This window comes from Aedes albopictus, chromosome 3 (genome assembly GCF_035046485.1).
Source record: "Aedes albopictus strain Foshan chromosome 3, AalbF5, whole genome shotgun sequence".
NCBI classification, from domain to species: domain Eukaryota; kingdom Metazoa; phylum Arthropoda; class Insecta; order Diptera; family Culicidae; genus Aedes; species Aedes albopictus.
Genome location: NC_085138.1, coordinates 89,915,161 through 89,942,628, shown reverse-complemented (window position 1 = coordinate 89,942,628; position 27,468 = coordinate 89,915,161). Strand labels below are relative to the sequence as shown.

The window sequence follows — 27,468 nt, the reverse complement described above, 5'->3', positions numbered from 1 at the left end:
AATACTCGAGATCATAATACGCTATTGGTTTGTTTGACATAAGAGATAAAAGATCAAAAATAAGATCAAAAATTAGTATGGGGAAGAACATAATAATATCTCATTTTGATGTTATAAGATCAGACTAATATCTGGGGAGATGTGGGCTGTAACATATCTAACCAATATCATAAAATGATCTGGCAGATGGATTAGAGTAAAAAAAGAAAAAATGACCACGACCAGAATCGAACTTATGACCTTGCGATTTATGAGCAGTGACATTACCACTGCACTACGATCCATATCTGAAAATAGGAGGTAACAGGAGCATCATATTCTACGTTTTCCAAGGTGTTTGCGAGTCATGGTAGCTGTGTTGGTTTGGTTCCGCCATGTTGTAGATGGGTGTGTGAAAGAACTAATTATGATCTTGAATAGTAGTTTTCAGATCTTACAATTTTCGGATGTTATAGATGAATGTGTCAAAGAACTGATTTCGATCGTGAGCAGTAATTTTCAGATGTTTCGATTTGTGGATGTTGCAGATGGAAATGTGAAGAGCTAATTTTGATCTCGAGCAGTATTTTTCAGATTTCTCAATGATAAATGTTCTATTGCAGAATATTAATACAGTTTCCACCCAAAATTGGCAAACTGACGTGATGGTATGGAAAATAAAAATGAATTAAGGCTCAATTAGGAATTGCATATTTTTCTAAACTAAGAGAGCACTTTTCTCTAGATGATTTCACATTTAATGCTCTTTCTCTGAATTGTTAACAAAGCTAGTGATCCAAACTTTAGAAACGACATGCATAGAAACATGTTTGATTTATTTTGCGCTTAAAATAGGACGAATTTCCACCAATAGGACGCAATCAGTGAAGTACTAGATTGTAGTAATGAGCTGAATTTTTGTATGGTGAGAAGGTAAATTCTCAATCTCTGCAACGAAATGACGCAAAAAGCCTGGCTGTTATGATTCCTTGCCTAATCTAATGGTGCTTGAGCAAAACTTTAGGTAACTGTGTTATTGTTTTCTCCATTTCTTGCAACAAAGTTTTCCAAACTTTTATTCCAACTGCACCAAATAAGGCAAGGAATCATAATACCCACGCCTCCTGCATAATTTCGTTACAGAAACGGAGAATTTACCTTCTAGCCATAAAAAATCAGCTAAAAATCTAGTATGTACTTCTCTGATCGTGCTCTATTGTGAACTGTCGTCCAGAAAAGCTTTGGAAACATTTAGAAGATCGTAGTCGTCTGTTCATATACCCGAGGCAGAATCGCTACGCAATTCGTTGGTTGAAACTCAAAAAGCTTGTCGTGTGCAGCGGTATGTTTTGTTGAATTTAGAATCAAACGGTCCATTTTTCGAAATGGACGTATTTTACTTAGCGGGCCGATAAAGTTCCCAAATTGTCCGGTTATTCATTTATAGGATTCGTACCAGCAAATGCAGTGCTCGTTTGTAAAATTTGTGGTGTACATAAAGGAACATCTATTTATTATGTAACGCTAAATTCGATATTTTTGAACTCGGTGGTTGGTTCATTAGGATCTGGCGGAATCCATAATGTCCTTTTGTATGATAACTCCAACTTTTTTGTATGGGTCGTAACGCTAGGCTGTATTCTCTATTCCCCTGGAGTGTTACGGAATTTATTGAACCCCTATCTCCTGAAGCGTTACGTTATTTGGGGACGGCGCATAATGAAAGTTGAAAACTTAAAATAGTTTTTATGCGCAATGTTGGGAAATTTCGACATTTATACAGCGGGTTGCACTAGGCTTTCCAAAGATCAAATTAAGTACTAATTTTGAAATCATATCACGATGAGATATTGAGCAGATATTTGGCAACTTTTTGAATATCTCATCAATATCATATTAAGATATGACTTCAAAATTTGATCGTTTTAAGATATGATTATGATATTCACGTCTACCCGGGATTGGTTACCGACTTATAAATTACTCAGCAGAGTTTGAAAGGAGTTTAAAGGCATTTCGCGAATCTACTTGGGACTTGAGTAGGGTAGCACAAATTTCCCAAATGGAGGAGAAAGTTCGAATTGAAGTTAGTTACTACCGTCTCTTTGACCCGTGCGGTCGCGAAATATACGTTGTGCAACGAGCGACGCAGTGAAGTGACCATTTTTGCAACGATCGAAAACCCCACAGTGCAGTGACCTTTCCCCGCGAACCAGTGACCGAACTCCGAATCTGTCCACTCCGTCGTTGTCCCGCGGGTTGAGCTCCGAAGAGGATTCCCTTGCGTGGACAGAAAGGTTTCGGGAGATATCAGGCAGCTTTAGTAGAGTTCAAGGAAAGACTAGGGGGTCTCGGGGGGGGGGGGGTGGTTCCAAGGCATTCAGGGCGTTTAAAAGTATTTCACAGAATTACAGGCAGTTTCAGAGGGCTACAGTAAAGTTTAAGGGAATTGAGGGGACTTTTCAAGAGGTTTCAAGGTGTTTCAAAGGGTTTGGGGTGTTCATAAGCTTCAGTATAGTTTAAGGCAGAACTAAGTCTTTCGGATCAAGAAGCGCCAGCAGGAACAACGAGATCGCGAAGCGATGGAAGAGCTGTACCGCGCTAAGAACACACGAAAGTTGTACGAGAAGCTGAACCGCTTGCGCAGAGGCTTTGTTCCACAAGCCAACGTGTGCCGAGACAATCACGGGAATATTCTCACGAGCAAGCGTGAGGTGGTCGAGAGGTGGCGGCAGAATTACGATGAGCACCTCAACGGCGACGTTGCAAGTACCGAAGGTGGCGTGGTAACAGATCTAGGAGTATGTGCACAGGACAAAAGTCTTCCGGCCCCTGACCCCCAAAAGATTGAGGAGGAGGTTGGCCGGTTGAAAAACAACAAAGCCACTGGAGCAGATCAACTACCGAGTGAGCTTCTAAAATACGGTGGAGAATCACTGGTGAGAGCACTACACTGGGTCATTATCATGATTTGGGAGAAGGAAGTATTACCGGAGGAATGGATGGAAGGTATCGTGTGTCCCATCTACAAAAAGGGTGACAAGTTGAATTGCGGGCACTACCGCGCGATCACACTACTGAGGGTGAACGCGGTACAACTGACCGGATGTTCGCCATCCGCCAGGTGTTGCAGAAATGCCGTAAATGCAACGTGCCCACACATCACTTGTTTATTGATTTCAAATCGGCGTATGGTACAATCGATCGAGAACAGCTATGGCAGATTATGCACGAATACGGATTCCCGCATAACCTGATACGATCAATCAAGGCGACGATGGATCGAGTGATGTGCGTAGTTCGAGTATCAGCGACACTCTCGAGTCCCTTCGAATATCGCAGAAGGTTACGGCAAGGTGATGGACGAAGTCCGTTCAGCTGCTTGGTTTCGCTGATAATATTGATATTATTGCTCGTAAATTTGAGACGATGGCGGAAACGTACATCCGACTAAAGAGTGAATCCAGGCGAATCGGATTAGTCATTAATGTGTCGAAAACAAAGTACATGATGGCAAAGGGCCCCAGGGAGGAATCACCGCGCCCGCCACCCCGAATTTATATCGACGGTGATGAAATCGAGGAGGTTCAAGATTTCGTGTACTTGGGCTCACTGGTGACCGCCGACAATGACACCAGCAGAGAAATTCAGAGGCGCATTGTGGCAGTAAATCGTTCATTGTTTGGTCTCCGCAGAACTCCACGATCGAATAAAGTTTGCCGTAACACGAAGTTAACAATCTTCAAAATGCTGATTAGACCGGTAGTCGGCACGAAGCATGGACCCTACGTGCAGAGGACCAACGCGCCCTTGGAGTTTTCGAACGGAAGGTGTTGCGTACCATCTACGGCGGAGTGCAGATGGAAGACGGGACTTGGAGAAGGCGAATGAACCACGAGCTGCATCCAGCTGCTGAGAGAACCAACCATCGTCCACACCGCGAAAATCGGGAGGCTACGGTGGGCGGGTCACGTCATCAGGATGTCGTATAGCAACCCGACTAGCATGGTTCTCGAGAGTCATCCGACCGGTACAAGAAGACGTGGAGCGCAGCGAGCTAGGTGGGTCGACCAAGTGGAGGACGATCTGCGGACCCTACGCAGAGTGCGGAACTGGAGACAAACAGCCATGGACCGAGTGGAATGGAGACGGCTACTATGTACAGAAGAGGCCACCCCGGCCTTAGCCTGATCGGTAAGGTAAAGTAAGTAAGTAAGGGGCGTAACGTAAACGTAACAGGATTTTCCGAGATTAACGCTTTTTTGAGATAAATACATGCCGCCCTCATCTCGCTCGATCCCAGTGGCTTAAAATAATGAAGTATTTTTCAAATCTGTTTTCTCGAAAATCTGTGATCACGACAGCCAGAACCGCTAGGAACGTCGAAAGTTTTGCTACAGGGGCGAATATCTCTTCATAATCAAGATGCTTCCGTTATAGGTATTCTTTGGCAACTAAACGAGCCTAATAGCGCTCAGGATTCCCACCAGCAACCGTTTTCAACGTAATACGTCCACGTAAACGAAATATGTACATCGGATCAAGGAGGGAACTTCAATGCGGCGTCATTTCCAGTGGCTTGATGACATCGTACGGCAACTCAAGACCGCTGGCGCGAAACTCGAGCAGAACGATACGGTTTCGCAGTTATCTTTTACCCTTCCCGACACCTACGACTCTTTGGTAACGGCTTTGGAGAACATCGGTGAAAACGACCTGACGTTGGACACCGTGAAGCAACGATTGTTGGTAGGAGAATCCAAGAGATCTGATCCAATAGAAGATTCTTGTCAGGATCGAAGCGCTGCGTTTATCGGAGGAGGAAGCAAGAAATCTAAGAAGTTTCTCGGCAAGTGCCATCGTTGCGGCAAATAAGGCCACATGCAGAAGGATTATCGCGTCAAGAAATCCGAAGCTAAGGTCAATGCTGCTGTTGGGACCAAATCGGTTCCGTTCATGGTCAACAAGATGCCGGCGCAAGTGGAGCGGAATAGGTCGAGCTTCGTTGTCGATTCCGGAAGTAGCGCTCATCTAGTGAACAACGTGGACTGTATGCAGTTAGTCATGAAGCTCGAAGAACCGTTCATGATAGATGTGGCCAAGGACGGTGTTTCGATTGTTGGAAAGTACGAAGGAGAAGTAACAGGGCTTTCGATAGAAGGTGTGAGCTTCAAGATGAAAAACGTTATCTTCGTCCCCAAGCTGAGAGGAAACTCGCTGTCCGTGAAGAAAATGTCCCAAGGTGGAATCGAAGTCCTGTTCACAAGCCGTGGTGGAAAGCATCAAGCGATCATGAAGGAAGATGACTCGGTTGTCGGAGTAGCAAATCTCAGAGGTAATTGGTATGTGCTCAATTTAGACATGGATGTTGCAGGAGCTTCAGCTAATCTTTGAGCCGTGGGTGTTGGGAACCTTTGGTACCGTCGCCGTCGGTTGGGTCACGCTAGCTAGACCATGATAAATATGTGTTGGTGTGGTACAATATGGTAGAAGGAATCGGGTCGAAGGTCAATGCTGTTGGATTCTGCGATACCTGTGTCCTTGGCATGCAATGCCGAGAACCCTTCGACAGAACTCGTGAAAGAGCTGGACGTTTACTGGAGCGGATGCACTTGGACGTCTGTGGGCCGATGGATCCCCCGGCCTGGAACGGATCAAGATACTTTGTGTTTTTCATCGATGATTACAGTCACTTTGCATGCGTCTACGTGATAAAAAGGAAGTCCGAAGTATTTGGTCTTTTTTCAAGAGTATCGTGACAGCTCAGTTTGAGAAACGGATCAGCAAACTAACAGTAGATCAAGGAAGGGAATACTGCTCGAAGGAACAAGAAGCGTACTACAGACAGAAGGGAATTCAAGTCCAACCAACCGTAGCGTATTCGCCGCAGCAGAACGGTGCACCGCGGTGTTGCGGAGAGATTCAACCGCACGCTTACTGAAAAGGTGAGCACAATGCTGATTGATTCAAATATGCCGAAGTACATGTGGTCCGAAACGGTGCTTACTAGTACGTATATCCTGAATCGTTGCCCTACTGCTGGTGTTCCTGATAATCGTACACCTACTGAATATTAGACCGGTGCCAAACCTGACTTTTCCAAGTTGAGGATTTTCGGATGCAAGGCGTTTGCCTCGGTGCCTGGTCAACTGAGGAAGAAGCTAGACAACAAGAGTCAGGAGGCGGTGATGATCGGCTATGCACCCAACGGCTATCGACTCTGGGATAGGACATCGAGGAAGGTCTTCGTTGCCCGTGACATCAAATTCGACGAAAACTCTTTACCGTACTCTATGGAAGATGATGAAGAATCGTTCCGTTGGTGATTCCGACGGTGTATCCGGCCGAGGAGACTAATCAGCAGGTTAACTAGGAGGATCCGATTCCGGTATCGAGTGGCGACGAAGATGAAGCTGAAGTTGAAACTGACGATCAATTTGAAAATCCTGGCGCGCTCCCTTCATAATTGAGAGGTAATGACTGTTCGGAGTCTAACACCAGGCGTAGTGAACGGGAGCGCAAGCTCCCAGATCCCCCGTAAACGTACGATGATATCAGAGCGCGAGGTGACCGGCAGCTGTGGATGGATGCAGTTGGCGAGGAACTCAAATCCGTGGAAGCAAACGGTGTGTGGAAGCTGGTGCCATGTCCAGCCGGCTTCAAACCCCTCCAATCCAAGTGGGTCTTCCGTACCAAAGAAGATGAGGGAGGGAATCCTGTCCGGCGAAAGGCAAGACTGGTCGTCAGGGGATTCTTACACAAATCTGGATTTGACAACCACGAAACGTATGCCCCCGTTGCGAAGCTGACGACGATACGAATGGTTCTGGCCGTCGGTGTTCAACGAGGATTCCTTTTTCACCAAATGCATGTGAAGACGGCGTGGTGACCTGAGGGAAACGATATACATGGAAGTTCCGGATGGTGAACCCAGGACCGGTGTGCCGACTGTTGAAATCACTCTACGGGTTGAAGCAATCCCCTCGGTGTTGGAACGAGAAGTTCAATCAAGCGCTCCTGAAGTTGGGATTCGTCCGTTCCAAGCATGACTATTGCCTATATTCCCTCATGGACGCACACGCTAAAGCCACTCAGCACATAGAATGTGTAAGCCCTACTCATAAGTGCATAATTTCCAGACCACACAAAAATGAGTTACAGTTACACATTCTCAAAAACAGCTCGTACACTCGTCTGGATGCGAAATGTCGATAATTTTTTTGTTTTCCAAGGTCACTAGTGAACCAAGCTAGATTGCTGTACACAATTTTTTGCGAATTTAACGATTTTGCGGACACAGGAGCTGATTTTGTGAATGTGCAAGGGTTACACATTTTTGGTGTAGTCTGGAAATTATGCACTTTAGTGCTGAGCGGCGTTAGCGTGCAATCGGCCGACCCACATTGGAGTAAATCATATCAAAACCTGATCATAAGTGGAAAAACTCAAAATGAAGTAATTGGGTTTTCCGTTGTGTTTTTGCCAAGTGTAGTTATCAGTGTCCAAATGTTTTGTTTACGCTTATCAGAAGAGGTTTAGTGAAGCTGAATGTTAGCCGTTTTCTTTGATATAACTCACTGCGCGTGCAAGTTTTGACCGTACAAAGTGAATAAAATTAATAGTCAATCAATTCAACGATGCAGTTTGTTAAAGAAGGTAAATGTTGTTATTCTGTTGATTTGAAACCCAAATTAATTGACGTTAAATTTACATACAATATATGAAAATATTGAAAAAAAAAATTTGATGGAATCCTCTACCGTACATTCAAAATGAAATAAGTTAATTTGCCGGCTGTTTCCGGGAAATCTGCTTTTAGTGTATGATAAAACTATTGTTCCTCTTTCAAATGCAGAAAGAAAACCTACCGGATGTTTCCGATTTCAAAAGTTGCAACACTTTGAAAAAATCGTTATAATTATATTATTATATGCTATTATTTGCGCAAAAACACTATTTGGCCCTCTGAACGTATTTTTGCTGAAAACTAGAATTCAACAGCTTTCAAGCAAAAAAAAAGAAGTTTAAAATCGGTCAACTGGTTCAAAAGCTGTGATTTTTTGAAAAAAATTAGTTTCGAAAAATCTTGATTTTTACAATTATAAAATTGGTCACACTAATGATGAAATAAAAAAAAAATACGGGTCTTATTTTTTTTCGATAAACTACAAAACCACCAAGTATCACGATGTTCGGAGACACACTATATCAATTTTCTATGGAATGGTGGTATAAATATTTAAAAAAAAATCTTGTTGAAGTCAGTTAGCTTGGTTGTTTCTCACTGCTAGGTGAATTTATTGTTATAAAATTCATTGAAAACTATGAAATACGTTTCAACACTAATTTGGGTTGTATTTGGGTTGCGAAAACACGTCAAAATAATTTTGATCAGTTTTGATGTACTAGGTGCTCCACTGTGCGACCGTAGCATGGCCACCTTGAACGGCTGAGAGGGAATATCTCCTTTACATTTAGGACCTTTGCCCGAGCATCCGTCCGGAAGGACGATGTAGCTCCTTTACGGTTTAGGCGCGGGAACCGTTCCCGGTTCCGTGGGCCGAACCGTATGCTGGACGGCAGACCTATTTAAGGTCCATACAAAAAGAGGTCCTATGGATATTAGTATTACCTGAGCAGGTTTAGCTCTGACTAAGGGAAAGGGGGACCTCTTCCTTCCACTCGTCTGGTAGCTATTCAGATTCCCAGATCCTAACTGTTAACCGTGCAGTCAGGCGGTGGGCCTTTTCTGGACCCATCTTGATTATTGCAGTTGCGATCCATCCTTACCAGCTGCTTTGTTGACTTTGAGCTGGTGAATGGTATTCAAGATGCCGTCCTTAATTTCCCTCAGCGTGCGAGTTGGATCATTTCCATCCTCTGCTGCACTGGCGTAATCGTTTCTCCGTTGCCGTGGTCTCCCGTGTTTCATAAGAAAGGCACAGCAGTTCCACTGTACCTATAACACTCCGCTTCTTGCAGGCGGCGGCACGGGGCAGCAGGGACGGATGTCCTGGGGCCTGACGCACCCCCCCGCTTGCGAGTCAGCCGCGTAGTTGCCGGCTAAGAATAGGACTACTAACCCCAATTCAAGGTGTCAAGCGACCCGTGCCGAGGAATGAGTGATCGAGGGGGTGAAAAAGATGCTCGATCTTTAACGGAGCCTGTGGGGTACCTGGGCACCCCCCACAGTAAGCTGTCCCTTACCGCGTTAATGCAGAGCTCTGGCGTGGTGGACATTCTTTCTCGTGCGACTCGTGGGAATTAAATATGAGTAACAAATCCAATCAAATTCAAAAATCAGGTGCAGTAGGTAGTAGTGGTGCGATCAACCCCTTCGCAAGAAGCGGGTTGTTGAGGTCTCCAACAAGGAGAAGCGAGGAGTCAGATGCTGGAAGCTGCTTACGCAGCTCAAGCGTGGGAGCTCCTGTCCACTCCACGGCAAGCCAGCCGGTGGAGGTTATGGACGGAGCGTGGTTGCTGAGGGCCATCAGCCAAGAAGTAGGAAAAGGACGGCCCGTATTAGAGGTAGCTGAGCAGCAGCTTGGCAAAATCATCGACTTTGCGACAACTAAGTCGAATATCAGCAAGGACCTGAAAACGGCCTTGCTTCGGCTTAGAGTGTCTGTCGATGAGGCCAAGCAGGAGCACGCGGTCGCGTTGCTGGCTGCCGCAGCGGCGGAACCTGCAAAGGAAAATGCGTCGAAGTTTACACAAACGGAGGCCTTCTCCTTCGCGGGTAGTCCGAAGAGAGTGGAAGCGAATGCTCGTGACAAACGTGACAAGCATTCGCAGAAGCGGCCGAGGCAGCCGTCAGGTGAGGAGCTGTCTGGCGGCGCCCGCAAGGCCAGGCGTATAATAACCCCGAAAGCCGGTGGTAATGCCGGAAAGTCGGACCCCAGCCAGGGTTCCCGGAAAGCTGGGAAGGGTGGGCCTGAAAAGGCTGGCCCGTCCCGGAACGATGGGAACAAGGGGTTGCGACCATTGGTGGGCCCTCAGCAGCCACAGAGCAGGGCGATCCAAGGAGAGGACCCTCCTTGGACAAAGGTAGAGCGGAAGAAGAAGAAGAGGAATCCGCAGGTAGAAGAGCAGGGCGCCAAGCCAAGGCGCAGGAGGGTACGTGCCAAGCGCGAGAAAGGTGACGTGCTCGTCATCAAGACTGAACAGTCGAAATACTCGGACGTCTTGAAGGCGATGAGGTGCGACGCCAAGCTTGAGGGTCTTGGAGCCGACGTACGCAGTATCAGACGTACTCGTACGGGCGAAATGATCCTGGAGCTTAAGCGCGAGAAGGATCACAAGGGCGCCGCCTACAAGAGGCTGCCTGAAGAGGTCCTTGGTGATGGAGTGGAGGTGAGGGCTCTTACGCATGAGGCGACTCTGAAGGTTAAAGACCTAGACGAGATCACCGATGCGGGAGAGCTCGTCACGGCACTGCGGCAACAGTGCGATGTTCAGGTGGCCGCCACAGCCGTCAGGCTGCGGAAGGGGCCAGCAGGGACACAGATAGCTCTGGTTCAGCTACCTGTGGCGGACGTTAAAAAGTCCGTTAAAGTAGGGCGGATAAAGGTGGGCTGGTGCGTATGTCCTTTGACATTCCACGAGCCACCAGAGGTTTGCTTTAGGTGTCTGGATCCAGGACACAAGTCGTGGGACTGTAAAGGCCCTGACAGGCGCAAACTGTGTCGGCGATGCGGCGCTGAAGGTCATAAGGCCCAAAGCTGCACGAGTCCACCCATCTGTATGATCTGTACCGGGAAATCCTCGAACAACAGACATCCAACGGGTGGTCCAAGGTGCCCGGCCTTCAAGAAAGCCGCAGTGAACAACAAATCACAGTGCAGGTAACGCAGCTGAACCTGAACCACTGTGATGCGGCTCAGCAACTGCTTTGTCAGGCGGTTTCTGAGTGGGAGACGGATATCGCCATCATTTCGGATCCATACCGAGTACCCGCCGGCAACGGCAACTGGGTCTCGGATGGGACCAGAAAAATGGCGGCGATATGGACGACGGGTAAATACCCCGTGCAGGAGTTGGTGTCTACTACCTATGAGGGCTTCGTGGTCACCAAAGTAAACGGGGTCTTCTTCTGTAGCTGTTATGCGCCTCCGCGGTGGCCGATCGAGCGGTTCATGCAAATGCTGGACCGCCTAACGACCGTGCTAACAGGGCGGAGGCCGGTGGTAATAGCGGGTGACTTCAATGCCTGGGCTGTGGAATGGGGAAGCCGTTTCACGAACCAGCGGGGTCAGATCCTGCTAGAAACACTGGCCATCTTAGATGTCGACTTGGCTAACGTCGGTACCAAGAGTACCTATAGTCGAAACGGAGCGGAGTCAATTATTGACGTGACCTTTTGTAGTCCTGGCCTAACAAGTAGTCCGAACTGGAGAGTAGATGATGGCTACACTCACAGCGACTACCTGACGGTTCGCTACAGTATCGACTACAACAACAGCAGACAGCGGATAGAAGAAGAGGCGGCTAGGCCAAGGCCAAGCCCTCGTAGGTGGAAGACATCATACTTCGACGAAGAGGTATTTAGGGAAGCGCTCCGCCGTGAGCGAAACTTAATCGGTTTAGACGGCGACGAGCTGGTAGCGGTGCTCTCACGTGCGTGTGGTGCGACCATGCCTAGGCGAGTCCACCCTAGAAATGGGAGGCCACCGGCTTACTGGTGGACCGACGCGATTGCGGACCTGCGCCGCGCCTGCCTACGGGCTAGGCGGCGGATGCAGCGAGCACGATCAGAGGAAGAGCGAAACGAACGGCGGGTGGTGTTCGCCGCTGCAAAAGCCGCGCTCAAGACCGAGATAAGAGCAAGCAAAAAGGCCTGCTTTGAGGGTCTCTGTCAGAGTGCCAATACGAACCCGTGGGGTGACGCCTACAGGATCGTTATGGCCAAGACGAGAGGTGTGATGGCTCCTACAGAGCAATCTCCAGAGATGTTGGAGGGGATCATTGGAGGACTTTTTCCGCGTCATGATCCTAGTCCTTGGCCTCCTTTCGTAGGACAGCCGGGGACTGGGGCTGGCGATGAGGAGAGGGTCACCGATGTGGAACTTGCGGGGATAGCTAAGTCCCTTAGCGTAGGTAAGGCCCCAGGTCCGGACGGAGTTCCGAACCTGGCCTTAAAAGTAGCCATTGCAGAGGCTCCCGAGATGTTCAGGTCTGCTATGCAGAAATGCCTGGACGAGGGAGTTTTCCCAGAAGCTTGGAAGAGGCAGAGCCTGGTACTATTGCCAAAGGCGGGGAAACCACCCGGAAACCCGTCGGCATATAGACCAATATGCTTGATTGACACGGCGGGGAAGGTGCTCGAAAAGATCATCCTCAATAGAATGTTGCGGTTCACTGAGGGAGTAAATGGTCTTTCGAGCAACCAGTATGGCTTCCGGAAGGGGAGGTCCACCGTAGACGCTATCTTGTCGGTTACGAAAACCGCCGAGAAAGCACTTGAGCCTAAGAGGAGGGTAATTCGCTTCTGCGGGGTAGTGACTCTGGATGTAAGGAATGCATTTAATAGCGCCAGTTGGGCTGCTATTGCCGATGCGCTCTTGCGTCTGGGGATACCGGAGTACTTGTACAAGATTCTCGGAAGCTACTTTCAGAATCGCGTACTAGTTTACGACACGGAGGTGGGTCGGAAGTGCTTTCACATAACCTCAGGAGTCCCGCAAGGTTCCATCCTGGGTCCGGTGTTATGGAATGTCATGTACGACGAGGTGTTGAGGTTAGAGTACCCAGTGGGAGTGGTGATTGTCGGATTTGCCGATGATATTACGCTCGAAGTCTACGGTGAAACGATCGAGGAGGTAAAGTTGACTACCAACCACTCGATCAAGGTTGTGGAGGCGTGGATGCGGTCCAGGAAACTGGAGTTGGCTCACCACAAGACAGAGGTGACGGTTGTTAACAACATGCAATCGGCGCAGCAGACGGAGATTAGTGTAGAAGAGTGCACTATCATGTCTAAGCGCTCTGTCAAACACTTGGGCGTGATGATCGACGACAAGTTTACCTTCGGTAGCCACGTCGATTATGCCTGTAAAAGAGCCTCCACAGCTATTGCGGCACTGTCCCGGATGAGGTCCAATAGCTCTGCGGTGTACGCCAGTAAGCGCAAGCTTCTGGCTAGTGTTGCTACGTCCATACTTAGGTATGGCGGCCCGGCGTGGGGCACCGCGTTAAGTACTGAATGCTACCGACGGAAGCTGGAAAGTACTTACAGTCTTATGTGCCTGAGGGTTGCGAGCGCGTACCGTACCGTGTCATACGACGCTCTCTGCGTCATTACTGGTATGGTGCCTATCAGCATTCTTATCAGTAAGGACATGGAGTGCTTCGAAATGCGCGGCACAAGAGGCATACGCAGGACTGCCAGGATGACCTCTATGGTCAAATGGCAGCGCGCGTGGGACAGTCCCACCAAAGGAAGGTGGACCCATAGGTTGATACCGAGGGTAGATAGTTGGATTAATAGGCGCCATGGGGAAGTTACATTCCACCTGACACAGGTCCTTACAGGTCATGGTTGCTTCCGACAGTATCTACACCGTTTCGGGCATGCGGATTCTCCCGAATGCCCAGTGTGCAATGGTTTAGAGGAAACGGCGGAACACGTTTTGTTCGTGTGCCCGCGTTTTCGCACAATGCGTGACCGCATGCTTGCCACATGCGGGGAGGACACAAACCCGGACAATTTGGTCCAGAGGATGTGTAGGGATGAGTTTGGCTGGAACGCCGTTTCAACGGCTATTACCCATATCGTCTGGGAGCTACAGAGGAGGTGGCGCGTGGACTCGGAGAATGGCTAGTCCAGATGCAGTACAAGAGGTGGTCCAGGGGTTCGAAGTCGGCTTCGTAGGTCATACCGGTGCCCTGCGGTCGAGATCGACCCTTACAGCGATTAAGTGGCCGCAGAGAGGAAGTCCCGGTAGAGGTGCTGTCGTGGCGTCGGTCTACTGGGTTGGATCCGAGCCCGTGGTTGGAAAGGGGTCCCCGGCAAGGGTCGGGGTAGGTGAGACCCTGCTGTCTGCAACCTACGGATGCATCTGATAGGGCCTGAAGGGTAGTGATACCCTTCCTTACGGGCAGGTCAGATCGGGTTGCATGTGGGCATCAGTTCTTGATGTCCACTCAGCAGTAGGGCGCGGGCGGGGTTGACCCTGCCCGCCTTCCGAGGACAAAGGGAGTGGTGAGGACCACTCGGGAAACTGGCTAAGCGCCAGCATGTTTCCGTGATGGACTCTCCAAAGCGAGTCATCGATGTTCGTTGCTGCAGGCTACGCAGCTAACCTTGAGGGAGCAATATGCACTAGCCCCTCTCTGAAGCAATACCTTCTTGGTGGTTCCGGAGAGACGTAGGGTTTGGCGACCATAGGAATGTGTTTAGTGGGTCGAGGAGAGAGTAGTCCTGGCTTCTACTATTGTAGTAGAAGACGGCCTCAGCCCCACACTATCCTAACCTTCCTGTTAGGGTGTCTATTTGCAGATTATCCCCCTATGGTTTAGAAGAAGAAAAAAAAAGGCGGCGGCACGGTGGTGTGGCTCCTTACAAAAGGTTCTGGAATCCTGATTCCGAAATCTCGTGAATTTTTTTTCCGGACAGATGTAACATTTCTATAATGCTTTCTCTTTCTGGCAACAAAATGGCAAAACGTTTCTGTCTAGTGGAGACGTGGGGTTAGAGATGTTCAATAGCACTCGGATACAAGTTACTAGATAAGTGGAAAGGGAGCTTATTGGAGTTCATTTTATGGGTGGTTGTGAAAGTTTAATAGCTTAGCAAACTTAATTATTTATTTAACATTTGGAATTCATTGACACAGTATGAGATTTCATTTAATACACTATTAATTATAAACATAACCTCATTAACAGTCTAAATATTCCACAAATTGTTTCCTACAGTTATCCATTAGATAAAGCGCGCAGTAAAAGTTAACGGATATAATTAGATTTATATCCAAGCGTCCGTAGGCTGGTAGGTAGGCTCACAGCTTCCCCAATCAAGTATTCCCGAGGCGTAGTAGAATGCTTCAAGTTGGCAATTCGACACCGCAACAGATTGTCTATGTACGGCATGCCAAGCCAAGCTCACCCCGAAACCAGCTGGCTGATGCCAGCGCAGCCAGCCGCTTCTTGTGCGTTGGGTTCCCCACCCCATACCTACTGTTACTGTGTCTTATCAACGTCTCCATCTCGGGTTCTGAATGAAGAAAGCAGGATTTAAATTTTGCGCTTTGTTTGCTCCGATGTCGATGAGATGCGAAAGGGTACAAAAGACGTCTCAGGGTAAAAATAGGTAGGTTGGGGGAATTTGTGTAAAAAGCGTTAAAAATATAAATAAAGACGAGGCAGTCCAATCCAACTAAATTTTCAATAGGTCCTAGCAGCAAATGAGAAGCCAAGGCCGGAAGGATACGGTGGGTATGATATGTTGCACGAATGCCGGACAAAATCCCTGCAAATTTGGGGTTTGCAACTGATCCGGTTGGCACAAGTAGACGTGGGGTGCAGAGAGCACGATGGGCGGAGCATTGGGCGTGACCGAAGACGGAGTGCGGCAGCCACAAACCGAGTATTGTGGTGTACTATTGTTGTTTATGTCATTGCGTTGAAACGGCTATCTCAGTCTTAATTTTCAAACGGTTTATTTCATTCTACCCGAAGTTTCGGCCATGGGTTTGGCCTTTTTCAAGGGAACTCTGTATTTGTTGTTTATGTCTTATCTTAAGGCGAAACTGGATCCATTTCCTCACTTTTTGGTTTTTGATTTTTTATAAAATAACGAAGCAATATTTTCAAAATCGGTTTTCGTACACATGTAGAGTATGGATCAAGGTATCTCCTTTTTTTTTCGTGGTGGAAAATGTTTTTCATTTTTGCAGAAACCATTTTTGAATAAAATTTCACAAAAAAATGGTTTCTGCAAAAATGGAAAACTTTTCCACCACAAAAAAATCAGAAGATTCCTTGATCCATGCTCTACATGTGTACGAAACCCGATTTTGAAAATATTGCTTCGTTATTTAATGAAAAATCAAAAACCAAAAAAATGAGAAAATGCTTCCAGTTTCGCCTTAAATGCGATGTTGATAAATGATATGTATGTGTAAGGACTGTTCATTTTATAAAGAGGACACCTTATTTGTGTGATATCTTTTTTATTTTTCAATAAAATCATTATCGTTTTTTTGCATAAATTTCCATAGCTATTCTACAGTGTAGGAAAAATATAACATTATACAAATTGTCCTTAGTTATGGAACTGAAGCGGTTTTCGTTAAAACTCAATAAAACCCCATTTCTCAAAATTCTACACAACTTTCCACATACATAACTTTAAAATTTTCATGAACTGTTCAATGTGTTGGGATCTAATACTATTCTTCTAAAGGTAGAGTGTAATAGTTGGTCAGTAATAATGCACCAAGCATTATACAGCTTGATATAGTGAGTTGCCTTATTATCAATGAAATTGATAACAAATACTTATTTAAGTCCAGTGATGCAATAACACTACGGAATCAGTTCAAAATTTGTCCAGTATAGAAGAGAATCGCATTCTAAATGATACCGAAGAAAAATATGCTTTAAAGTACATTCTTCATCATAAATTTAATACTTAATGATGGCCATAATGAAAAATTGCATACTTTTTGCTCCATAAATGCAAGTTTTTGATTCTAGAGAAGCTTATTATTATTTATTTTCAGCAAGGTCTGACCCTATGTGATTATATACCTTATTTGATAATAACTACATGTTAATTTTTATTTTCGACATCATTGTTAAGTTGTATTTGCAATAGAGTACATCGTTATTTAGAAAAACCTTCAAAGAACGAAGCGGTTTTATCTCCGATAACTGCCATGAAGCACAGTAACCAAGCCAATAATGCTATCAAGAAGCGGTTTTCTGCATTTGAAATTGCATTATTAATACTTTCGACTAGGTCTATTGAAAACATTCAAAATTCAATATTTTTATACATTTTTAATTAACAAATAAATTTTATTCTGAAAATCGAGTCCAACTTGTAACTTTAATATCTCAACAACCATTATATCGATTAGGTTTATATTTTGCCAGAATATGTATCACTCAAACTGCTGCAGCATGGCAAACACTTTTATGCAATTAAAACCAAAACACCGATGTTTTACAGAAATTTTGTGTTTATCATTAGTTTTTGGGAATTGAAAAATTGATCGCTCGAATCACTTTGCCACATTTCTATGAAGTTCAATAATTTTAACCCAATTTATTTATGGTTATTATCTGCTAATATAATGTACTGAACAACTAACCAAGGCTGCTCAAATTTGAACTACGCGTTTTCTTTTTATAGCCTTGCAAAGTTGTCCTCTTTATAAAATGAACAGTCCTTATGTATGTACTTCCTCAGGAGAAGTGCTTTTTCCCCGCCTTCCCCAATATTTAATGCCGAACAGATGCAGATTCGGTACAAGTCGCTTTAAAGGTCGGTCATTCATTCAAGCGTTTTCACTGGTGTATTGCTAACAAGCGCTTGCCGTTCTACAAGTTTTCCTCCAGTAACAACAAGTATAAAGACAGGGAGCAAGACGCAGGCAGTCGGTATAGCTTCTTTGCTGCCTTTTCCGTGGACGGTCCTCGCCTTGGTCGGTCCCAGTATATTTGGTGTTTATGTATTCGACTATTATAGCATCCCAAACGTCGTTGTTGTTGTAGTCGACGTCCGTCGTCGTCAGTAGAATTCCTAATGAAGCTTCATTCGATATCGCCTTTCTCCTGGTTTTGAAGCGCTGCTGGCTGGCTGCGCTGCTGTGGAGTCGAAGGCAGGAACTGGATGGAGGAGAAGGATTTTACCCTTTCCTCTGATGCTGAAAGGAAGCCCTCGCCCGGAGCATTTGTCGCTGCTGTTCTGAAAAACGTTTTCCCGGCTGATGCTTGCATGTTTTACGACCTTTTACCGATATTTCACTTTTTTGGAGGCTATACTAATACATGTAGCTCGTTTGTACTTTCTGTTGCGGATGATTTAGTTTTATTTGTATAGAAAAGAATAGGAAAAAGTTTATAAAATAAATGGCCCAAATTTTTACAAAAAAGTTTTATGGTATTACATTTTTCAGCTACGAATTGCAAGAACAAATACTGTTCATCAACTCTCTGTTCTTATGAATCCTCCACTATTTATTTCAAACTTATTGACTTTCGATATGATGAAGCAGGCTCGCTAACACTTAATCGTGAATTATGCAGCATTGCTTTGTGGAAGTAATGATGACAAACTCCATAGTGTGACCCCTTATTCGTTTTTTTGTAATCAAAACATTTTTTTCGATTTTAATCTCTCGTTTACATTATATGAAACATCCCAGTTAGGAACCTTCCTTGTCTAGAATCAACCATAATCGCCGCCACTTGACTGTGTGTGCCCTATCAGCGCGGTAAGCCCTCGATGTTTGAGTAATGGGTCGAATCTGTCGTCATCAATTTTACGATCAAAAGTTATGAAAGCAGGATGAAAGAAGGATACTCTGCTGAACTTGGGGTGGTGTTCGGAACGAGCATTTTAGGTTGATAAGGAATTGCGGAAAAGAAAACCCCACATCCCATCTCCCTTTGCTTACCACTGTAGGTACGGAAGATGCGTGGCTCCTCTGCTGCTGGAAAAGGCGGCACACGATAAGAAATACGATAATGGCGCAGTCGTTAGGCGGCGAAAATCTTGACGAAAGTAATATTCGATAAAGGCTCCCGCCAGCCAGCGAAGATGCGAATGGATGAAAACGTGAGAGCTGCGTTCTGTGAGAAGCTAAACGGCCAAACGATGAAAGCAACGAGCGAAAATTTAAAATCCTAATGAAGATTAAACGGTGGAAATTTATAACCACGATTAAACCGTTAATGACGACCCCGCATCATGACACATCCTGTTGATCGATGATGGTGACGGTGGCACGTAGCCATCGCGAATAATTTCCGATGCGGGGGGGTCATTGAGGGATTAGGGTCCCCTCAGAGACAGGCAGACCCCACCCGAAACTGCAACTCTGAATCCTATTTGAATGCTAATGAGATTCTCGATCAATTTTATTGTTGAATTATTCAGCGCCAGGGACTGCATCCCACGGTGTATAGTATAATGGCAAACATGAAGTCGCGGGTGTGAAATAAACATTTCGCGCTGAAATATCGGATCCGCTATTAATGGAGTAAATCAATATATAGGAAATTGGTGGAGATTGAATACTGAAAGCTCATTGAAATCGAATCGAATGGATTGAAAAAAAAAATGCGACAGAAGCTGAAAAGAGGCGAGATGACAAACGTATAATGAATGGATTGCAAATGGTGCTTAATTGGGAATGATTTTTCGAATAATTCTCTCAACGCAAGTAGTGACATGGGGGTGGCACAATGTATTTATTTGAATCAAATATCAATAGTGAAAACACAAGCTTAAGTATATGTATATAGATGATTCATAATTGCTGAAATCAAGAAATTCACCTAGGAATAAATTATTCTATTAAAAAATCGTTCAAAAATTATATTCTACATACTATTGTTATGTCTCGCGGAAGAAAAGAATTAGAACGAACTCCGTCTACTTTCTAACGATTTATTAAACACTTGGTTCACACTGTAAGTAAGTGACATCCGAGCTGAAAAAAATAACAACTCAATAACATATCGAGGTATTAATCTTCAATGCCATTATAATTCGATATGCTCATCATTTGGTGATAATAAGAGGCAAACATAACAAAAACGAACACCAAAATTTTGAATAAATAATAATAAATGCATACCTTGAATTTTAAAGGAATACGGTGTGGGGAGGGCTCGACGGAATGAACAGACACGACTCAAACAACAACGAACAGGTTTTATTAAACGTTAAAAGCTTGTAACCTTCACACTATGTATTACTGATTTTGCAACGCGGGAACATGCATGTCGTTCCATATGTCTAGCGTGCAAAATAAAAGTATAGATTCCCTTTTTTACCATATGTGAATCACTACAACTAATACAACAGAACAACAGAACACATCTTCAGTAACCAGAGGCATTTCTTGCCCAGATCATCCCATGTTAAATCGTACCTACGCTAGAGCACTCAGAGAGCAGAGCTGGCAAGGCAGGGCAGATCACGTTGTTCATATTATGTGGCTCAACAGCACCATATCAGAGCAATAAAACTTCCCATAAAACGGTATCAGTGATCCACCGTAGAGGAAATACTCTCCCTGCTAATACCGATCTTCTTCAAAATACTACCTGTGCTCTCCTTATCGCCACCCCGCTGAGCAACAGTAGAACACTCACCGATATCATCATAAATCTGTTCCCGATAATGAGATCATCCTTCAGTTGCTAGTTGATCATCAAGCAGGCATAGTGCACCCGTATTCGCGATTTTATTAGCCTAAATAGCAAGGATATCTTAAATCGAAAGCTTTAACAAGTGATAGAGTGTTCGGTGATTTGGTGAAGTTTGGGGAGGATGAAAGGCCTGGCACCTGGTAAAATCTATAATTTGACCATAAAAGTGCATGTGAATACATGGTGTCCTTATTCAACAGCCACGCGCCTTTATTTTAGTGCATGACGTTGCATGTGAAGATGGAGTAGTGCAATTCGGTTATTGAGATCGGTAAGTGTGATGCAGAAATTCTAAAGCTGATCCCAAATGAAGTGGTTGGATGGTACAAAGCTAAACTGCCACCCTTGTGCTCTCTCTGTTTTGTGCAGGCCAATCCTTCATATCCAAAGTTGTTTGAGTGATGATCAGCGTTCTGGTGATGGCATATTCCACCATGGTCGCTGCATTGGCCAGTGTTGGAGATCCGGCATGGCGCAGGCGAGCATTGCTCCTTTTGCTCCGGACGACAATCAGCTGCCGCCGTGGGATAGACACACCACACGACACTGACAGCGCCCACTAGGATAAGTACTAAACCCTTAGGCGTTAAGTACACAATAGAGTAAGTACCTATTTTGAATAAATACACCCACTTCTTGCATGTAAAATCTATACTTTTGCTTTGATACTGAATGACTCGATTCTTTGTCGTTGGTTCCGCTAACTCGAACCAAGATTGTGGATAGAATTGGTATTTATGTGGGTCAAGGGGACCAATATCACTACTCCTATCTTTCTTCATTTTGTCTCCGTCTCATGCGACCTTCTTTAGGGGAGGTGACAAGCTTCTGTACCCTTCGGATGTGGAATAAGGTTGAAAATTTTTAGGAGCGTCAAAGATAGTTATCCAATGCCTACCTCGTTAACACCCCCTCTCGTTTGGATACTCCTATCTCCTTCCGCAGTTTCTCGAATCTTCCAGTGTCCAAGGATTTCGTGAAGAAGTCTGCTACATATGTAGTTGATACTTGCTTGCTATTGATTCGACCGAAATCTTTCCAGCAGCTACCAGATCACGAAAAAAGTGATGTTTTATATCAACATGCTTCACGCTCTTGCTCTCCGCGTTTTCAACCATGCCGACGCAACCACGATTGTTTTCATATATTTTTAGGTACGGGATCCATCTTCTCGTCCAAATCGTCCAGTACAACAGAAAGGCACACTGCTTCCGATGTAACAGCGCTCAATGCGACATACTCTGCTTCACTCGATGAGGTTGCTACCGTCGTCTGCTTTTCGCTTGACCAAGTCACAGTTGATACAAATACCCGGAACACGAAACCGCTCACTGACTTCTGGTCTTCGGTGTCGGTAGCCCAGTTTGCATCCGCGTTTGTTCGGTCGTCTCGGGTAAAGGTCAGACAATGGTCCATTTTTCCTCTTGGGTAGCGCACGATTCGCTTGAGTGCCGTCCAGTGTTGATCCCGGGCTGGGCTTGGAATCTTCCCAAGTATCCGACAGGAAAACAAATGTCCGGCCTCGTCGAAACCATAACGTACATTAAAGTTCCTAGAAGCTTCGAGAGCTTCATTTAGCTTTTATTTATTTTACCCTTTTTTTATTTAGCTTTATCTCGATAAGTTTCGTCAATTACACCGGAAATCTCTCGTTATAATTGCAGCGCTTTTTCCATTTTGGTCCTTGTAGAGTTGCATTCCGACAAGCCAAACTTCTGGAACATCTTCTCTAAATTCACTTCTTAAGACAACATCATCCGCCCGTTGGTTCGATCATATCATATCTTGATTCCAAGGAAATGATTGAGTTCTCCGCAGCCGGTCATCGAAAACATCTGGGACAGCTCACGCTTCAGCCTCAGAATTGTTGCTAACTTCAATCCAGTAACTAGCAGGTCATCAACATAGAGAACGACGTAAATCGCATTATTCTTCCTCTCGTCGGTACGGGTTACCTGCACAAACCATCAGGAAAATTTCGGAGAATCTTAACTTTCGGAGGTGGCCTTACAGAGGATTCAGTGCCCGGCCTTAGTGAACAAATCACAGTGCAGGTTACGCAGCTGAACTTGAACCACTGACTGCAACGCTGCGCAGCAACTGCTTTGCCAGGCGGTTTCTGAGTAAGGGACGGATATCGCCATTATAGCGGACCCATACCGAGTACCCGCCAGCAACGGCAATTGGGTCTGGGATGGTTCCAGAAAAATGGCGGCGTAATGGAAGACCTAACAAGTAGTAGAGTAGACGATAGCTACACTCACAGCGATCACCTGGCGGTTCGCTACAGTACCGACTACAACGAGCGACGCGTTATAATTGTAGTCAGATTCAGACCACGGGTTCGAGAGCTTACCATGATCCAATGTTACGCGCCAACCAATGCTGCCGAATTTCAAGATAAAGAGAACTTCTACAGTCAACTGAATGCTGTCGTGGACAAGATTCCGAAAGGTGACATCAAGATCCTCATGGGCGACTTCAACGCAGAGGTTGGTTCCAACAACTCGGACTATGAGCACGTCATGGGACGCCATGATCTCGGAGAAATGAGCGAAAACGGAGAGCTGTTTGCAGAGTTTTGTGGTAACAATGACATGGTGATTGGGAGATCGCTCTTTCCTCATCAACCAGTGCACAAAGTGACATGGGTTTCCCGTGATGGCGTCACGGAAAATCAAATCGGCCACATCTGCATCAGCCGAAAATGGATACGGAGCCTTCTTGATGTACGAAACAAACGTAGCGCCGACATTGCGTCCGACCATCATCTTCTAATCGGCGAGATCCGACTGCGCATTGCCAGGATCCAGCGACGGGAGGAGAAAATCGGGCGCTGGTTCAACACACGCCGACTGGAAGACGCTGCAGGGAAAAGGTCCTTCGTCGAGGAGCTAGAGAACCGTGCTGCGAATATTCCAGAAGGTGGAAGCGTAGAAGATCAATGTAGCGCTATCATGAACGATTTCATCGCCCCGGGGAGAATAATTTATGTGAGCTACGCACCCGGAGAAAGCAGTGGATCACAGATGATACCTGGAGGAAGATAGAGGAGCGAAGGAACGCCAAAGCCGCGATAGAGCGAGCGAAAACACGAGGAGCCAAAGCCGTAGCCCGTCAGCGTTATTCGGCTCTCAAAAAGGAAGTGAAACGCTCATGTAAACAGGACAAAAAAGCGTGGGCGGACTCCCTAGCCAACGAAGGCGAGAAAGCCGCAAACACAGGCGACATCCGTCTCCTCTACGATGTCTCACGTCGCCTTAGTGGGGCCAAGATGAATGCTACGATGCCCGTGAAAGACACGTCTGGACAGTTACTAACCGACCCGGCTGACCAGTTGAAACGCTGGTTCGAGCACTTTGGAAACCTTTCCCAAGTGTCGATCACGCCATCAACACCTCAGCATGATCCGCCAAGGGTTTGACGCATTATCCGTGTCAACACCGAAGCTCCATCAGTGTAGGAGATAGAAACAGCCATCCGTTGCATGAAATCGAACAGTGCCCCAGGGGTCGATCGCATATCAGCTGAGATGCTCAAAGCTGACCCCGTAGTATCCGTACAACTACTGTATCAATTATTCTGCAACATATGGGAAACCCCGACATTTCCGGCCGACTGGATGCAAGGCGTCTTAGTAAAGGTACCCAAAAAGGGTGACCTGACTGTATGCAATAATTGGCGGGGCATCGTGTTACTGTGTATCGTTCTCAAAGTCCTCTGCAAAGTGATCCTGAACCGGATACAGGAGAAGATTAACGCATCTCTCCGACGGCAGCAAGCAGGATTCCGTGCCGGACGATCCTATGTGGACCATATTGTCACGCTCCGTATCATTCTGGAGCAAATCAATGAATTCCAAGAGTCTCTGTACCTGGTGTTCATTGATTACGAAAAAGCTTTCGATCGTCTCAATCACGAAAACATGTGGGAAGCCCTCAGGCGCAAGGGTGTCCCTGAGAAAATCATCGGCCTCATTGATGCACAGTGCAGGGCATTTTCGTGCAGAGTACTGCACAGCGGTGGCTTGTCCGATCCCATCCGGGTCGTTGCTGGAGTGAGACAAGGATGTATGCTGTCACTTGTCAATTAAACGTACTTTGCCTTCAAAAACTTCAAGTTTTTACGTAGGTTCCTGAGGTGTTACAGGGGCATTATTGGAGGTTTCGGAGGGTATTAGGTGCGTTACATAACTGCCCGAGCAGGAGAAAATAGCTGTATAATACCAAATTCAGGTATGCAAAACCCAATACCTACAACCTGAATGAGCTATTGAAGAGCCATAAGAGCATAAGAGGTAAAATACCCAAAAGTAATAACTTGGATATTTCTATCGAATATCATCAGATCTTAATAATAACTAGTAATACCTCAATAATAATTGACGATTTTTTCATTTAAATCCGAGCAGGAGAAAATAGCTGTGTTATACCAAATTCAGATATGCAAAATCCAATACCTACAACCTGAATAAGGTATTGAAGAGCTCTACATTAGAGGTAAAATGCATTCCTGATTTTGGTATTTACAGTTATTTCCTCCTACTCGGGGAGGTTCCAGGGGGGTTTTGATGGCATTTCAAGTAGTTTTCGAAGATTTTCAGTGGGTTTCAGAGGCGTTACAGTAACGTTTTTGGAGGTTTAGGAGGGTTTCAATTGCGTTCCAGAGGTCCTAAGGAATTTCAGGAAGATTCAGAGCATTTTCAATGAATTTCGGAGGCGTCACAGAAGTATTTCCAGAGGTTTTAGAGGTTCCCATGTTCGTTACGGGGGTCCGAGGTGGTATCAGAGAATTTCGGAGCCTATTAAAAAACTTTCGAGGGTTTCAGTGGGTTTCAGAGACGTATTAGGACATAAAGGAGGGGGCGGGGCTATAAGGTACACCGGGGCAAGTTGAAACGGGTGGGGCAAGATGAAACAGCGGGTTAACATGATGTTAACCAATGAGTGTAAACAGCTTGAATGCAATAACACATAGTTTTTGATTAAAACAATCTTTTGACGAAAGAAAAATTTCCAAATTGAATTGAAATCTATTTCAAAACTTCGTGTTTCATCTTGCTCCACCTGTTTCAACTTGCCCCGGTGTACCTTACTGAAGGATTTTGAGGAGGTTTCAGGAGGATACAGTTAAAACAAACTTTTTGGATCACTGCTCTCAAGTTAACTTCAGGGAGATTTCAGAGGCGTTTTAAAGTATGGTTTCAGAATGGATTTAAGACGTTCCAGACTGATTAGGTGAAGGTAACGTAAACTTAATGGAGGCACCTAAACAGATTTTACCTTAATGGAAACCCCAGTGTAGTGACATTTTAATAGGAAAAAACGACTTTAACCTTCCGTAGAGCGCGCGGTTGGCCACCACCGCCAGCACCACGTCAAGATGAATACAAAATGCGAGATTTTTTTCATCGCGTTGTACAAAATACAACAGCGCGATCGCTGGTACTTAACTAGTGATTTAGCTAGCAAAAGGTCCTGGAGTCAACATAGGTTAGTTAAGTTACAGAATCACAATGTATCATATGATGAAAGTTATGATCGATTTTTTTTACAAATGAAGTATTTCCTATTCTTGCCAAGGTCACTCTTCTACCTGAAATCAAACAAAATCTGCTCCAGCACGCTGCTCATATGTATTCCATTTGCTTCGAATTCCCAACAATGCGGTCAAATTCAATTGGAACTCAACCCACAAAGCTCAGAAGACAATGATTCAAATTGTGTCACTACAAACGACTTGCCATTGCCATTTTCCCGGCGGAATGGAAAATTTAATGAAGCATCAAAATACAATAAATGTTTCAGCAATCAAATTTATCAGCAATATCAGCGCGCCGCTGTGCCTCTTGCCACCCACGTATCATTGGTATTGCAAACGTTGCATGTCCTGTTTGTTGGTTGGTTGGTTGATGTGGTGCTGCTGCAGCACTTTGTTGTTGGGTCGCTGGATGCAATATGGGACGCTTGATAACAATACAGCTCATCAAAAACCATGTATGTAGCCGTACATTGTGCAGAGTCCCCACCAGAAATGCACTTATGTGTCCTTCACATACCGAGAAGCACACATCATGTGGGGAACCGGAATGGGTTCTATGTGCAATGTGCAATGTGCATGCATGTGTAGATAAAAGTCGTCTGGTCGACGACAACATCAACAACCACGGCGACGACCGACGATGACGACGATGATGGTGCGGTGGTGGTCCCTCCACAATGGACGTTGTTGCATATGCGTTTCGGAATGGCTGGAGGCTAAATGGACCCATTGTGGAAGTTTGCTACGACTAAAGCGATTAAAGCAAAATAGAGCTGATTCCTGTTGGGCGGCATGACTCTCTGGATAAAACGCGTTGCTTGGGATCCCAAACTCTGAGTCACGGAGTGACCTACCATAAACTCTTGAATAATTTCCATTTGTTTCCAAACTGAAGTCATCCTTCTTCGAACGAACACCACTAGTGGAGGAAATGTAACCATCCCGTACTCTATCTACTCTTGACATTGTCATTACAGTTATGGATTCAAAGTTCATTCAGCGCCATGCTCTTGCCACTGAACTCCATCCCCAGGCCGAGGTTAGAGTGCTGATTTTGGTATTGAAATTCGTTTTCCTCGATGCACACAGGCACAACTTCAGGGCCCACCAAGCACGGGAAGGCACCGCTGCTGCCGAACCGAGTGGGAGTGACATCATTTTATAGATTGTGGGGTCCTGACCTATATCACAACCCCACTCACTCTGCAGGAGGCGACCGGCGCGGCAGCAACGGGTGAGAGCACTGCTGCTGGTGCTTTATCGGATTCGGTTTGGTTGTGACAGCTAGCGTAGCTATCTCATAATGATGGCGCAGCGGAGTGTTGTTACTTCTGACAAAGACAGAGGGCTGGGAATCCGGGAACTGAACTATGTAATATAACAAATTATGATCCATCCAGCTGTTTTGTTAATGTCAGTGAAAATAATATCTGGATTTGTGCTGCCATGTGGAATATGAAAACAGTCGAATCAAGATCCAATTCTGTCTGCTGATGTTGGCTTCCCATATGTATTTATGTACAGTACAGTACTGTGCTATCTCAAATATAGAGCCATGTA

At 45.5% G+C, this 27,468-nt stretch overlaps 1 protein-coding gene across 1 annotated transcript in view; it reads right to left on the bottom strand.

The window, feature by feature from the left end:
- The window catches only part of LOC109423866 (protein tipE), a 163,491-nt gene that overhangs the window by 3,298 nt on the left and 132,725 nt on the right, over window positions 1–27,468 (bottom strand). The gene's annotated exons all lie outside the window — the stretch shown is intronic.